This window comes from Equus przewalskii, chromosome 18, assembly GCF_037783145.1.
Source record: "Equus przewalskii isolate Varuska chromosome 18, EquPr2, whole genome shotgun sequence".
Taxonomy (NCBI): Eukaryota; Metazoa; Chordata; class Mammalia; order Perissodactyla; family Equidae; genus Equus; species Equus przewalskii.
Genome location: NC_091848.1, coordinates 49,274,417 through 49,289,980, shown reverse-complemented (window position 1 = coordinate 49,289,980; position 15,564 = coordinate 49,274,417). Strand labels below are relative to the sequence as shown.

The following is a 15,564-nucleotide window of genomic DNA, read 5'->3' as shown; positions in this document are numbered from 1 at the left end:
GTATAATTCTATAGTAAATACAAGTATTTTGGAAAAAGCTACCTCTCATCAGTTTCCACATTGGCGTGTCAAAGCAGTGGAGTGCAGTGGCGTTCACTTTAGGTCTTAGGCTGCTGGAGACTTGACAATGTCATCTCCACGTCTATCTACATTTTTTGAGATATGCACTTACTAATTCCATGTATGATGTCATTGAAAAATTCATCTTATGCTACTAATACATCATATTAGGAAGTTGGTGCTCTTATATGTTCTATTGCTATACATTCGTAATCTCTACAAGTAACTACTTGCTATATTGCTTTGATTTTTTAGTTACAATTTTTACCAAAGTTATACATACACTTAAAAAGGCAAATAGTTCCTACAAGATTTGTTATGAAAACCATCGGTCTACTTTCCCTTACTCTCACTTTTGGCAGATTATTTTGGGATATATTTCTACGCCTCTGAATAACCTGCTTTATCGACACTTCTCGGTTTGCCAATTTCAAGCAAGATCTGTGGACTTCCAACTACAGAATTTGCAGTAAGCTCTCTTTCACCACGCCCACTGCCTGCTGGACAAGTGCCACTTCCCAGCCCTCACCCCTTGATAGAGGTAAACACCACTGACAGGGAGCCATATAGTGAGTCTTGATAATTTTACTGTCCTTGCACAACATTATGTTTTCCCTGACGGTCATGATTGTCTAAACGTCCTCTCAAGATGTTAAAATACATCACATGTTCTATCAGTTTCATTTTCCTGAAGAAATCTCTTCCTGAAGAACGTTCTACCCTACCCCAATCTGGGTTGTTTTCCTTTGCTGAGGGCACAGCTGTTATTATAGAAAGTTTTTTCACCATCACCTGGGAATTCGTTTTGCCTCAAGTGAATATGCATTTTCCCTGAGTTTACCTTCCTCTTTCACGGCTTACACTTTTACTTTAGTGAAGCTCATCCTCCTGTAGGTTCCTGAGAAAGGGGGAGAAACTTCAAAAATTCTGCATATTCAAAATGGTCTTTAAGTTCCCACTTAATTTTGAGTCTGGTTGAATACACACCTCTTTCCTCCAGTATTTTAAAGTTATTGCTATATATCTTTAAGGTTCCAATTGTGACTCTTGAAGTATGGTGATATTTTTTGAGTGTGACCTGTTTTTTACTGTTCCCTTTGTCACCAGGGCCCTGACATTTTATGATCAGATACCTTAGTGTAGTATATTTTTATCCATTGTTCTGAGTTATTTTTTCAATCTGAAAAAGCATATCCTTTAAATCTGGGACATTTTCTTGAAAAATCTCTTAATGATTTTATCTCTTCATTTTCTACGTTTTTCTTTTTTTCAATTTCTATTTTCAGATATTATACCTCCTGAATAAGTCATTATAATCATTTTTTCTAATTTTTCTTCTCTCAATCTCTTTGCTCTTATTTCTGAGAGATCTACTCAATTTTGTCTTTCAACACTTCTGCTGAGTTTTTCACTTCTGTAAACATACATTTAATTTCAAAGAACTCTTTTTTGTTTGTTTTGAGGATTTTTTTTTGTTTTTAGAAAGCTCCTAACAGCACTGTCCCTGTCTTTTATTTTTTTGAGGAAGATTAACCCTGAGCTAACATCTGCCACCAATCCTCCTCTTTTTGCTGAGGAAGATTGGCCCCTAGCTAACATCCATGCCCATCTTCCTTGCTTTATATGTGGGACACCACCTCAGCATGGCTTGACAAGCAGTGAGTAGGTTTGCACTGGGGATCTGAGCCAGCGAACCCCGGGCTGCCAGAGCAGAACGTGCGAACTTAACCACCACACCACCAGGCCAGCCCCTGTTTCTGTCTTTATGGATACAGTAGATTATTTTTTCTCTTTGACTGCGTGGATGATTTTTATGTTTTCTTCTCTTTGTTTAGTCCTGGTTTCCCCCACGTTGTTATCTTCTGCTTTAAAGGCTTTACTCAGACTTTGTTGCTCCCATTTAAGAGTAGGGGCCCCAAAAACCATTTAAAAGGTCTGATGGTGAAGTTAAGGCTGTTGTACCACGAGTTTTACTGTAGGGTGATATGGGTGGAACTTTTTTGGGTGAACCTCTGATGTTAGTATCTTCCAGGTCTTTCTATTTAACTAGTCAGATTCTCCAAAGAAAACTCTTCAAACCTCCTCTTTAAAGGAGGTGGATGGTCTAGCAATTGCTGGTGTTCTGAGATCTGCATAGGGAAAGTAGACTAGAGTCTAAGAATCTAGTAAGCATTTAGTACTTAATCTCTCTGTGTTTGCTATCTTATTTCTACCCTCAATGTTTCTGGTACCCCCCAAATCCAGAGGCTCTTCCTCTTAACTTCTCCAATAAATCAAACTTCAGTCTTTTGCTGGAGTAGGAGAGACGATCTGAAGAACTACTGCTCCAAGAATTCCTCTTTATTTTAGCATCCTCTCTTTATCATCATTTCTAAAGTGAACTAGTACTGTAAATTCCTGAGGCTTCTGAGGATTTTGTTGAATAAATAAGATTTATTTATGGTGTTCTCCCTACTGCTTTAGGACTCCGTTTCTCACATAGTTTATGTCATTACCAATAGCCCATCGCTTACAAAACTTTGCTCCTGTTGCCTCCTGCTCTTCCATCTTCGTTCTTATGCCTTAAAGTCTCTATTCTATCATTTTAGTGGGGTTTGTGCAGAAAACAAAAGTAGATTTGTGTGCTCAATTCTCCATTCTAACACCTAGAAGTATCAACATTTATTTCTTGTCTCTTGTTGTTATTATATTGTGTATATTTCTGTATGCTACCTTAAATTCTTTTTTTTTTAAAGAAGGAGGAAAAAAGGATAAAATAAATAGACTAACCTGATTAGAGTTGTACATGTGTTTAAACTCTTCATCACATAACAGATAATCTTTGGCTTTATTGCTACATCATGAAAATGTTAATTGCTATTCATTGTTTGAAACTCTCCGTATTTCCAAGTTCTTGTCGTGCACCCCAATATCTCCTTTTATTCACCCCCAATGGCAACTTTTCCGACTTCGCCATTCATCCTAGAGCTGACTTTCCTCAAGCACGTGTCTCTGTGCCCAGTGGCAGCTCATCCATTTCAGTCAGGCAAATCAACCTTCCTCCTGGAGGAAATCCAGGGAGTGGAGACTGAAAGTGGACTCTAGATGTGGCTGTGCCAAAAATGTTTCACTTTGAGATATTAGCTGTTCTGAAACAGTGGGAACTTGGTTGTATTAGGAAATGACATGCGTTTAACTGATTTTTAAAAAGCCCCTTTTAAGTGTGTTCTTGCTAACAACGTGAGAGGCCTGGTCCTTCTTTTTGCACTCCATGTGTGGAAGTGATGCACGAGGGTTTTAAGTGAATGACACATGCCATCTGTGCGGTGAGGTGTGTATTGTACTGAGCGGTCTCAGGGCTGCTCAGGTGTGAGGAAAGCCCCTAGAGATGTTCCATATTCAAAGGAAAAGATATTTCTGAGGAGTTCACCTTAAACCATGGCCGACTCTGTGGCAGTTTGATTTGTTCTGAGATAATGCGTAAAAAAGGCATTTTTAAGCAGAAGGCACTACACAATTCTTATTATTTTCTTACTTTTATTAGTTTCTCTGCTGAACTTGGAAACATGTTCTCTTTTATCCACATGACTTTAAAAAGACATTTGGGAAAGGGAATGAAAAAAGGCTTTTATTTAGATTTAGGATTCAATCAATTCTTTAAAAGTCAGTTTTTAAGATATTGTGGTGGTCCTGTCAGCATTTGCGTAAATCTGCACATGGATGAGTTAGAAGAAGCAGGAAACAAGCATCTGGGCTTTCAGACTTCCTCGCATCTGCAGTGTGAGCTTTTGGATGAAAGAAATTTAGCAGGCAATTTTTTATTCACAAGCACCAGATAATGAATCAAGATGAACTTTAAGCATTTAGACTTTGCTAAATTTATCTGGGAGGAGTAAAGTGCTGTTTGGCCAGCCACTTGGATAAACAATTGCCACAGTTGCGTGTGTCCTGAAGGGAAGAAATGGCTTCAACATCTTATACATGGAAATCAAGTTCACCTCCCACCCATAAGCTGATTAAATGCTGGCAGTGCAAAATATTTCACCTCTATGGAATCTATCTGTGATTCAGTGAAATCATATGTTTCAAAGTGAATGTGCTTTATCAAAAATACTTGTCATGGGGCCAGCCCTGGTGGCCTAGTGGTTAAGTTCAGCATGTTCCATTTCAGCGACCCGGGTTCAGTTTCCGGATGTGGACCTGTTAGTGGCCATGCTGTGTTGGTAGCCCACATACTAAAAAATAGAGAAAGATTGGCATGGATGTTAGCTCAGGGCAAATCTTCCTCAGCAAAAAAACCCAAAAAAACACCTTGTTATGTAATTTAAGTGATTATAGAATGGTACTGGAAACAATAAATGGGCAAGCAATTACCCTGGCAAAATTTACAGATGAATGAAGAAGATACAAAAATAATCTTAGGTTCACAACTGTATACGATGTAGTTGTTCAACGTATTTGCTGCATTATGATTGACTAGAGACGTTTTGGGGGGTCAGCTTTATTGAGGTGTAATTTGCATAAATTAAAATTCATTTAAATGTGCAATTCAATGACTTTTAACAAATGCATACAGTTGTGTAGCCTCCATAATCATTATATAGAATATTTCCATTGTCCCAAAGAGTTTCTTCATGACACTTTTCAATCAATCTTCTCCTTCAACCTCTGGCCATCACTCATCTGCTTTCTATATCTATAGTCTGCCTTTTTAAAAATTTCATATGAATGGGACTATAGAGTACGAAGTCTTTTGTGTCTGGCTTCTTTCATGAGCATACTGCTTTTGAAATTCACCTATGACGTTGTATAAATCAGTTTGTTGTTCGTGCCGTTCAGTTGATTCCGACTCCTGGAGACCCTGTGGACAGCAGAGCAGAACGCTGCTGGATCTTCTCGCGCCATCCTCTCATCTTCTGGTGCCATATCAGAGAATGCTCCACTGCTATTCACAGGGTTTTCATGGCCAATTTTTTCAGAAGTGGGTGGCCAGGTCCTTCTTCCTAGTCTGTCTTAGTCAGGAAGCTCTGCTGAAACCTGTCCACGGTGGGTCCCTGCTGGTATTTGAAATACTAGGGGCATAGCTTTCAGCATCACAGCAACATGCAGCCACCACAGTATGACAACCAACAGGCAGGTGGTGTGATTCCCTGAGGGAGAAAGGAACAGCTGTGATAGGACTGAATGTTAACCACTAGACTACCGGGGCTGGCTATGTATCAGCAGTTTGTTTTTATTGCTGAGTGGTATTCCTTTGTATGGCTACACCACAGCTTACTCATCCATTCTCAAGTTGATGGACGTTTGAGTTCTTTCCAGTTTTGGGCAATTGTGAGTAAAACTACTATGAAGTAGTCTGTGTGGACGTATGTTTTCATTTCTCTTGGGTAAATTTCTAAAAGTGGATTTGCTGGGTCATATAATAAGTGTATAGTTAATGTAACGAAAAAGCCCTGCCAAACTGTTTTCCAAAATGGCTAAAAGCAACGTCTATTTTGCTTTCCCAGCATATGAGAGTTCCAGCTCCTCCACATCCTCACCAAAACTTGCTATTCCTTAGTCTTTTAATGTAACCGTTTCATGAGGGTCTGGTGGTATTTCCTTTAAGTTTTAATTTTCATCTTCCAGTTACTAATAACGTTGAGCATCTGTCATGTGCTTACTAGCCCTCTAAATATTTTCTTTAGTGAAGTGTCTATTGAAATATTTTGCCCATTATTTTTGATTGATTTATCTTATTATTGAGTTTAAGAGTTCTTTATATAGTCTTGATACAAGCCCTTTATAAGATACCTGTTATATTTTCTCCTAGTTTATGGGTTGTCTTTTCATATTTTTTTTATCAGTGTCTTTTGAAGGGTAAAATATTTTAATCTTGATAAAATCCAATTTATCATTTTTTTTAGAGTTTGTGCTATTTGTGTCTCATTTAAGAAATCTTTGTTTAACCCAAGGTCACTACCATGTTTTTTCCTAGAAATGTTATAGGTTTAGATTTTCCATTTAGGTCATGACCATTTTGAGTTAATTTTTGCCCATGCTGTGAGGTAAGGTTTGAATTTCATATTTTTTTTTGGTGTATGAATATCCCAAGTCAGTGGGGGAAGGATCATCTTTTAAACAAATGGACTAGTTCGCAGGTGTTTGGGAGGACCAGGCCAGCGAGTTCTAATGGTAAGGCACATCCCCTGTGGAAGAAGTGATGCAGCACAAAGCAGCGTGTCAGAGCGCTGCCCTGGCTCATACTCAGGATGTAATTCTGGATGTATATCTCTCTGATAGTATAAATTATATTTTCTTTATCGTGTCCATCTGTTTGCTACTTGACTAGAATATGGCTTAACTGTATGATCTTGAGGATACAACTTAACCCATCAGTACCTCAGTTTCCCTATCAAGAGTTCTGAAAGGGATTAAACTGGTAATGCACATAAAGTATTCAAATATTAGACATTATTATGAGCACCTATTTCTTCCCAGTGAATGTCCTAAACAGCTAGCTTACTTAAATAGGAAAAAGTCTTCAATTTTAGGTTCTTGACTAATCTGTCCACCTTGAGCAATAAGAATGTCAGCAAAAAATCCAGTTACTTTCCCGTGATTAACAATTCTGGAAGAGGTTCTTCTAACTCACTAGTTTACAAAGACATCAGAAATGATTAATTGTGAATGACTGAACTCACATCATAAAATTAATTACATTCAGATTACTAAGCAGTTCCCTTAAGCATAAACACTGTTAAAAATGATATCCAGATGAATATTTATTATTTATTACTGATTTATTTTTCCAGAGGTTGTGAAAAACACACTCTGCCACTCCTGAAAAGGATATTGCCCTTGTAATTTTCATCCACGTCTGTTTTCTCACTCTCCTTTTTCACTGTTGTTCATTGATCCACTTCTGTATTCTCATGCTGGGCCAATACTTCCCTATCTAATCTGCTTCATGTCAGCCTTACCGCTCCCTTGATTTAAGACTGACATACTGATTACAAGGATTTCTAAGACCCTGTCTGTATTTCTATGAGTCTCGCAATTCTCTTTTCATTTGTTATTACATATATTTAAGCAACTTCCTCCATTTCTGCAAACATGTTGGCTGTATCCACCTATCACAAAATGTCTCCTTTACCTATTGCTGTGTAGTGAGAGGCTTTACAGAACCTCCTGGACAGGACCAGCTACATAATTTGTGGAGCTAAGTGTAAAATGAAAATGGGTGGATCTTTGTTCAAAAATTATTAAAACTGTCAGGATAGTGACTGCAGAGCATTAAACCAAGAGGACCCTTCTAAACATGGGCCCCATGCAACTCGACAAGTTGTACTCCATGAAGTCAACACTGCCGCTAGATTTTGGTGGGAAGGAAAGAACACCCACATGGATGCTCCTTGAAAGTGTCTCACCTATTGCCTAGAAAACATTTTACTCAACTCAATCTCGACTTTGTCTGCTGTATTATATCATGTTCCATCTCCTGCCATCTTCCCAACCCCAGTGGTAACACTGTAATTGAGTATCCATCTGTTGCCTTAAGGGATTTTGTGGCTTAATCATTAACACACACTAATATGTTTTCTGACTACAGAAGGAGACGAGCTAAGCCTTGTGCTGCTGCTGATGAATATTCATTGATCATCAATCTGTGCATAGTCTTGTGCTGAGCAGTATACAGAGAAAGCTGTGGGGGCACAGGTCCTACGTTGCTATGGACTTTTTGGTGTGACAGGTTCTATCTACTACCTGACCAGAGTTACTTACTCTCTCTGTACTGTTCCTCAATTTCCTTGTCAGTAAAAATGGAGATAGTAAGATAGGGTTGTTGTTGTTACAGTGAAAATCTAATATATTTAGGACATTTGGAACAGTGCTTGACACACAATAAATGCTCAAAAAATTTGAGTTATTTCCCTTGGTTCTATATCTAGACTGGGAGAAACACGTAGTCTTCCTACTTTGGATTTCATTGGCCAACATTTGGATCAATATAGGATTTTTGTGCCAGTACAAGCTGACTTTTTTGCTTTTCAAGCATAAAGCAATACTTATCAACCCTGACTCTACTTCAGGATTAGAATCTATAAAAATATTTATCCACTGATTTAAACTCTTTTGGTAGGGGGCCAGGGTGTGTGTGTGCATGTGTGTTTTGGAAACATTAGAAAGAAATTGGGCATGTGATCTTCCTTCCTTCTGCCTTCTTTTCTTCCTTCCTTCCTTCTTTCCATCCATTGTCTATTTATCTGTCTATCAGTCAGTCTGTCTGTCTGTCACCTATCTTGGTAGTGGAAGATGGTGGCACTGTGGTATGCCTTAGGAATTCATCAGCTTCACAGTATGAAAGAGAGAAACAAGAAAAGAGGACATATTAAAAAGTGATCATCTGTGGAAACACAAAGGAGGAATACAGAATCTAACATGGGTTGAGAGGGTCTCTGGGAAGCGCTTTTAGATGAGGTGACTTCTGAGCTGAGACTCAAAGGATGAATTGGAATTAACCAGAAGAAAAAGATCTCCCAGATAGGAGGAATAGCATGCACAGTGTGGACTTATGTTTTTTTAAGTTCCATAGGCAGTTTGGGTGTAGAACTAGGGTTGAAAAATTCTAATTAGAATTGCTTCTTAATTCAGAAAACCTGGATAAGGAAACAGAGAGACCAGAAGAACTATGCTAACCTCTTTCACTCTGCCTGTTGTCTGACCCATGCCTTCATCCCAGATCCTCAGTCCATCTGGGTGACTTTTGCCTTTTATCTTTGGCCTTACATGGGAACTGACCTAACCATGTGGCTTTTCTGTTTTGTGGTTATGACAACTATCAGAAGAGGCTGACAGTATCCAGGAACTATATTGAGACACTGAGTTTGTCTTCCTAAGTCTGATGAATGATTTTCCCTTTGAAAGTTACATGTTGGCCATTTACCAGTTATTTTACTTTCCTTCTCAGGGTCAGTTTTTTGCTAGTTTTTCCTCAGTCTGACTTTGCGAGAGAATAATCTGAGATATTCAGTTTAGGGGAGTTGTTCTGGGTCATATTAGCTTATAAATTATAGAGCCTGGATTAGAACCTAATGTTCTGATTCCAAGATCTACTCTGTTTTAATACAATTTAAGTATATTATTCATAACTTATTTTGTCTTTTGAACTACTCTCTTAATTCTTATTTCATTTCTTGCCCATCAACAGAGGAAATCTGAGGGGAAGAGGGGGTTTTGGTTGTCATAGTAGCCAGTCTCCAAAGATGGCCCCTGCAACTCCTCCCCTCCCTGCATGGCAAGCCGCTCCCACAGGAAGAGAGAGTTATATCCCCTCTCTTTGAATCTGAGCTGCTTCTATGACTGTTTTGACGAATAGAATGTTCTGGAACTTCTGAATCCAGGCCTCAAAAGGACTAACAGCTTCCATTCCTTTCATCTCAGAATACTTACTTTTGTGATGTTCCTTTTTGAAACCCAACTGTCAAGCTGTAAGCAGCATGAGACCTGAGGTACTGTGATCTACAGCCCGAGATAAGCTCCCAGAGAACAGCCAGCACCAACTGCCAGCCAGAGAGGGAACCATCTGGGATGTTCCAGTATAACTGAGACCCTAGACAACTGCAGTCTTAGCCAATATCCTAAGGAACAGAAGAACCATCCAGCTGATTCTGGTCATCCTCGAGAAACATGAGAGATACTAATATGGCTGTTATTACAAACCACTAAATTTTGAGGTGGTTTATTACACAGCAATGGATAGCTGAAAATGTTACCTCTTTAACAAGTTTATATCTTCCTTCAATATTCTGAATAACGAAAGCAACATGTGAAAAGTAATGAATGCCATCTGACTTACTGGATAGACTAGCTTATTATATTAAAGTAGCAATGATCTCTGCTACAATACTGTTTTCCTAAAAATTATTTTTAATGACCAGAAGCCTAGTTATCCTGAGAAGAGCCAAAATGAAAATGACAGTGGAATTTAAAAAGCCTCATTAATCTGGAAAGAGTGCATGATCTAGAAGCAAAGGAACTTCGATCAGCTTGCTGAGTATCCTTTTGTGACTTTTTAAAAAACATACTTGTTGTTTTACACTTGAGATTTGATTTTGAGCTGAAGTGTCTAAAGAAATTAGCTCTTTATGGGCCAAGACACAAAAGAGGAGCAAAGTGCTAGGGACTGGGAGACATCAAGGAGTGTTTCCTGCTAGGGACTCTGCAACTGGCATTGAAGTTTAGGGAAATTGAATAGTAGTACTATTTCAGAAGGATGTTCTCTTTAATTATGATGAACATATTTTCCAAACCAGAAATTGGAAAATCTTCTTGGCAAACATATATGAGATTATGAAGACAATGGGACAGAATCATTAGGAAAAAAACATGAAAGCGCAGCCACAGAGATGGTAATGCAGGTGATGATAAACAATAGTTAAATAAAATGTGTATGATGCTTATCATATTCCAGGCACTATCCTAAGAATCAGGCGTTACCTTATTTAATAGTTACAAAAAGTCTATGATAAGTCCTATGTTAATCCCTATTTGACAAATGAGGAAATTGAGGCACAAGCCTTTTAGGTGGCAGAGCAAGCTATGAGGTCAGTCTTATTTTGGAATCCATACTCTTTACCAGCATATTATACTGCTTCTAAGTATGGTGTACAAGGTTAAGTATAAGACGATGAAGACTATAGTTCTTAAGTAATGGAAAAGAGTGATCACAGCTGATACAAGCTGATTGTGTGCAAAAGATTTTCAGAGCTTTATTAAATAGCAAGTAAGGTACCACCTGCCTATCCTACTCTCTTCTTCTCTGCAGACACTGATGTAAAACTTGGAGCTGCTATTTTGAAAGTGGCCTCTACGACCAGCTCCCTGGTTACCTAGGGGTGCTAAGGAAGGAGAATGTTGACATAGCATTGCCACTGCCCCTCAGGAGCTGGTCAAAAGAAGGGCCACACTCACAACCCTATCAGCTCGAGATCCCATGGGGAACATGATTTGTTCTTTGTGAAAATCCAGTGCTTTGTTCCCTCTGTCATATGTACTTGTTGTGTGTCAAAAATGAGGAAGAAGTGAGGCAGTATTTTTGGTGTCTGATAAGTTTCAGTGTACCCTGATTGTTAAGGACAATGCAAGATCTTCTCAACTACTTCTGTGCAAATGATAGCAGATTTCTAGCATGCATCAGGACCCAAAAAGGAGGACACAGCATACTGCACCTGGTTCAGCAACTGGTTTGATATTTTAGACAGAAATTAATTTTTAACCTATTAATTTTTTAAGCATTTAGACATATGTGTCACTCCATGACCTTCAGAACACTATGCCATTAGCCAATCTTAATATAGTCAGAATTAAAGGCCACCTTGAGGTGGTCCCCCAAGAACTTGGACATGAGGAAGATAACATTACACACTCAAAGTTAAATATAAGACTAACACAGGAAAGATCTGGACAGGCAAACCCAAATTCACCTGAAAGAAACAGGACTGTTCCCAGGCCAACAAAACTCACATTAAAAAGAAAGAATGTATTAAAATATCTATAGAAGAGGAGCTGGCCCCGTGGCCGAGTGGTTGAGTTCATGCGCTCTGCTGAAGGCAGCCCAGGGTTTCGTCGGTTCGAGTCCTGGGCGCAGACATGGCACCGATCGTTCGAGTCCTGGGTGCGGACATGGCACCGATCGTCGAGCCATGCTGGGGCGGCGTCCCACATGCCACAATTGGACGGACCCACAACTGAAAATATACAGCTATGTACCGGGGGGCCTTGGGGAGAAAAAGGAAAAAAATAAAATCTTAAAAAAAAAAATCTATAGAAGAGATTCTTATTCTTTTCAATCAAAAGAGGGTTAGTCATCCTGGAGGTGCAGAAAAAATGGAGATTTGCTGAGATAAGATTGGATGTAGCCATATACACAATACGAGCGGAAAGGATTCTCATCTTTTGGAGCAGGAGTATCTCTGGGACAATGACAAGGCCATCCTTGGTTTGGACATAGATGCAAGGAACGGAGAGAGTGAATTTAGTGTGTTTCTGTTCCTCGTTGGTAATATTATCCCTAATGGAAACTCTACATGGGACTATATTAGCCAGGGGACGTTAAATAATCATGACTCCCCTTGTTCTGACTGCATTAGAGGTGAGCAAACATCTGGCTATGGTTGACTTTCTATGTGAGTCTGTATGGGGAAGGTTGTAAATGAGGACCCAGAGGCCAAATTCAGACCAAAACACTTTTTCTTGTGTAATTAAAATAAATGTTCATAAATAGTTGTGGATATATAAAAGTTGGGAAAGTAGTTTTTAATCGATGTTGCTTCCCCTCCAAAAATAGCACGTTTTTATGAGATTAGGTTTAAATTTCTAGATGGTGGCTACTGCTGAGAGCCGAATAGCAGCTGCTCCCTTTAAACAGGATATTTAGATTCTATTTTACCAGAATCTTTACTATTCCCTGTCGTATTACACCCAGCTGTTTCACCAACTTAACTGCCAGTCCCCGCAGGCTTTCGAGTTTTTATCTTCCGAGCCTAGAGGGAAACTCTGTGATTACATAAGAATAAATTCTTCATATCTGTAATAATACCTCATGGCTAATGAATAAAGTGATGTGTAGCTTAGCCGTGATGATAATGCGGGCCTGAATCTTATGGTCTAGAGAGTTTTCTCTTTCTCAATGTAAATGATAAGTTATCATTCTTGTGACTAGCTCAGTGTTAGATATCTTTGGTTTAGTGAGATTCTGCCTCTAAGGACTTATTTATCTCTGGGCATAGAAAGAGGAAGGCTGACCTGTGTCGGCAGAGCATCTCATCCTAGAAAATGGAGAATAAGGCACTCCTGGATGAAGGCCATTCTGTCTTCTCCTAGATGACACAACTCCCACTTCTTCTCATTTTTGTATAGGAAAAGAACATCAAACCAAGACTCACTAGGAATTTGGCTCTGCATAGTTCATCGTTAAGTTGGTTGTGTGGCCATGAATAAATACCTTGGCTTTAACGTCATAAATGAAGTGAAAGAGTTGAACCAAAATCTCTCTGAATTTCCATCCTACTCTGGCATTATTTAACTCAACCATGGATACTCTAGCCTTCTTGAGTTCATATGCACATTATCTATATGATTTAGGTATGATTTAAATACTGTATGTGAACAATTTCACTAAACAAAAATTTCTGTGTTACTGCCATTTTAGCATCTCTATTTATATCCAAACACAGAAGGTTAGATTTTGCATGCATTTCAGCAACATTTGGATATCTGATGACTTCTATAAACTGTTTTTAATCATTCAGTATCACAGAATTCAAACAAAAACAACAAAATAAGCACATCAAAACATGTTTGACTTGAACAAAAAAAGCAGGCAGCCAGGGACATGGGCACACTATGCAAAATAGTCCTGCATATATTACACTTTACATATTTATAACTGTGTAGCTCCAGCAATATTGGCAGTTAATGGAGTGTCAATGAGAGGGAAGCTGTCTCAAAGGCTTGTTTTTATTGGACAAAAGGAAAAAGAGCCAGGAAACCTAGTTTTCTTTTTGCCAAATCAAGTTATCTAGGAGAGTAAGTCATCCATTTACTTTGGACAAGCCACATATGTTTCTATTTATCCAAGAGCCAACCCAGGAACAGCAGGATAGAGTCATCTTCATTTATGTCCAAGTTGAATCTAGCAAACAGCGGCAATATTTTCTATATAATTACTTTAGGAGTTACGGATGATGGTGATACATTTGACTGGCAAATTGCTACACACTAAAACAAACAAGCAAAAAAACAAAAACCAAAGGCTTAACATCTACACAGAATATATAATAATTTGTAAAAGAGCATGACAGAGGAGCCCGGGAAAAAATTAAAATCTTCTAACTCAAGTGAGATATGTGGATTTTTGGGTGGTGGGGTAGTGGTAGCAGCAAAAGAAAGAATGAAGTAAGGAAAAAAAAGAACATTTATTCAACATAAATGACATAAGGTATACATGTTTATGGACATTTATTTTCTACTATATATTTGACAGAATTGAAAGGAATAGAATATAGAATATAGAATATAGAAGAATGAGGTTATGGTTCCTCCTTTTGCAATACAGTTGAAGAAGACAAAGCATATACCATGGCTTTAAGTCTTAAATAACGTAATAATGTAAATATCACAGGGAAATGAAGAGAATAAGGTGAAAGTGTTATTCCTATGTGACACAGGATTCGTGGTAGAAATCTTCCCTGGTCAGGACTGGAGAAGCAGTGAGTGAGGCTTAGGTTTAGTTCATGGTCCAAGAGGCAAAACTGTGGGGCACAGTTGGTGTCGTGGGCAGGAAATCCACTAAGTTACACCAAAACCAAATTATGGAAGAGTTCAGAGGCATGGTTGTTGGGAAGATCCAAAGATTAGTCACTAGGGGCAAAAAATGAGATAATTGAAGACAAAGAGTTCTGGGGTGATTCAGTTTTGAATTGGCATTACACCTCTGTGGCATAAAACTCTTTAAAATATGTGTCTGGGTGTGTCTTGCTATATTAGTCATCTATCAGTATTAATCATCTATTGCTATAGAACAAATTATCTCCCAAAACTTAGCAGCTTAAAAGAGCAATTATTTATCATCTCACAGTTTCTATGGATCAGGAATTTAAGAGATGCTTAGCTGGGTAGTTGGGCATAAGGTCTCTCATGAGGTTGAGCCAAGATGTCGACCACAGCTGCAGTCTTCTGAAGGCTTGTCTGTGGCTGGAAGAGCCGCTTCACTCACTCACATGGCTATTGGCAGGAGATCTCAGGTCCTTGTCATATGGGCCACTACCTAGGGTTGCTTGAGTGTCAGCTGGCAACTGGCTTTCTTAAAGTGAGTGATCTAAGAGAGAACAAGAGGAAGTCACAATGTCTTTTGTGTCCTAATAAGGGAAGTCACATGACAACACTTCTGCCACCTTCTACAGCCAAAGGAGAAGGGAATTAGGCTTCATTTTTTGAAGAGAGGAGTGTCAAAGAATCTTTGGACATATTTTAAAGCCACCAGTGTGATAAAGATATATGCCATCACCTGCAAGTGAATGGGAGTTATTGTCTAAGGCTTCTTGGATGAGATCTGTATCAATTGAGATCCTAGCAAGAAATAGATCATTTTAGGAAGGTTTAATAAAGGGATCATTTACAAAGATGCATTCAGGGTATGTGGAAGCCACAGAGAACAGCACATTACTATGAGGCTAATAACAACCAGGTCATTACCATCCTAAGGGGCTAAAGGACGGAGTACTTCCTGGAACCTGAAAGAAGCGAGTCCTGCAGAGAGAGCTGGCTTTGATTGAAGAATGCAGCCAGATCAAGATTACCTTATGGGAAGAAATCGGTGGAATAAATACCACAACCTCACTGTCTTTGCTCTTGCCTTCCCATTTCTGCCAGGCCTCCACTTTGGCCAAACTTAACTGACAGCTAGAGGTCAAGGGAGCCTGTTAATTTAGTCCACCAGCCCTCTGGACAGAAGTCAGGGTGGAAGTGGATCTGGAAGGGCAG

The 15,564-nt window shown here is 38.9% G+C and overlaps 1 long non-coding RNA gene across 2 annotated transcripts in view; it reads right to left on the bottom strand.

Annotated features, from left to right (window-relative positions):
* LOC139077042 (uncharacterized) overlaps positions 1 to 14,882 on the bottom strand; it is a 51,488-nt gene extending 36,606 nt beyond the window's left edge. The window contains exon 1 of one of the 2 annotated variants that reach the window (XR_011529203.1): positions 14,694 to 14,882. This is a non-coding gene — a long non-coding RNA (uncharacterized lncRNA). The remainder of the gene's footprint in view (positions 1 to 14,693) is intronic. The other variant, XR_011529204.1, reaches the window with a different exon arrangement.
* Positions 14,883 to 15,564: the final 682 nt, after the last annotated feature.